General features: G+C 41.8%; 1 protein-coding gene and 1 pseudogene across 1 annotated transcript in view; both read right to left on the reverse strand.

Moving 5' to 3' along the window:
• The window catches only part of LOC104999631 (EGF-like module-containing mucin-like hormone receptor-like 2), a 317660-nt gene that overhangs the window by 120294 nt on the left and 196219 nt on the right, over positions 1–1147 (reverse strand).
• LOC104999630 overlaps positions 940–1147 on the reverse strand; it is a 3469-nt pseudogene continuing 3261 nt past the window's right edge.

Below are 1147 nucleotides of genomic sequence, written 5' to 3' on the forward strand. Positions count from 1 at the left end.
CTCATGATGTACTCTGCATATAAGTAAATAAGCAGGGTGACAATATACAGCCTTAACGTACTCCTTTTCTTATTTGGAACCAGTCTGTTTTTCCATGTCCAGTTCTAACTGTTGTTTCCTGACCTGCATATAGGTTTCTCAAGAGGCACGTCAGGTTGTCTGGCATTCCCATCTCTTTCAGAATTTTCCACAGTTTATTGTGATCCACACAGTCAAAGGCTTTGGCATCGTCAATAAAGCAAAAATAGATGTTTTTCTGGAACTCTCCTGCTTTTTCCATGATCCAGCGGATGTTGGCAATTTGATCTCTGGTTCCTCTGCCTTTTCTCAAACCAGCTTGAACATCTGTAAGTTCATGGTTCACGTACTGCTGAGGCCTGGCTTGGAGAATTTTGAGCATTACTTTACTAATGTATGAGATGAGTGCAATTGTGTGGTAGTTTGAGCATTCTTTGGCATTGCCTTTCTTTGGGATTGGAATGAAAACTGACCTTTTCCAGTCCTGTGGCCACTGCTGAGTTTTCCAAATTTGCTGGCATATTGAGTGCAGCACTTTCACAGCATACTCTTTGAGGATTTGACATAGCTCAGCTGGAATTCCATCACCTCCACTAGCTTTGTTCGTAGTGATGCTTTCTAAGGCCCACTTGACTTCACATTCCAGGATGTCTGGCTCTAGGTCAGTGATCATAGCATCGTGATTATCTAGGTCGTGAAGGTCTTTTTTGTACAGTTTTTCTGGGTATTCTTGCCACCTCTTCTTAGTATCTTCTGCTTCTGTTAGTTCCATGCCATTTTTGTCCTTTATCAAGCCCCTCTTTGCATGAAATACTCCCTTGGTATCTCTAATTTTCTTGAAGAGATCTCTAGTCTTTCCCATTCTGTTGTTCTCTATTTCTTTGCACTGATCGCTGAGGAAGGCTTTCTCATCTCTCCTTGCTATTTTTGGAAATCTGCGTTCAGATGGGTATACCTTTCCTTCTCTCCTTTGCTTTTCACTTCTCTTCCTTTAACAGCTATTTGTAAGGCCTCCCCAGGCAGCCATTTTGCTTTTTTGCATTTCTTTTCCATGGGGATGACGGTTGGTGGAGTTTGTTATATTTCTGTTCTACTTGCCAGAATCTCCTCACTGGCTTGTTCATTAAGT

Source organism: Bison bison, unplaced genomic scaffold (genome assembly GCF_000754665.1).
Source record: "Bison bison bison isolate TAMUID 2011002044 unplaced genomic scaffold, Bison_UMD1.0 scf7180017864358, whole genome shotgun sequence".
NCBI lineage: Eukaryota > Metazoa > Chordata > Mammalia > Artiodactyla > Bovidae > Bison > Bison bison.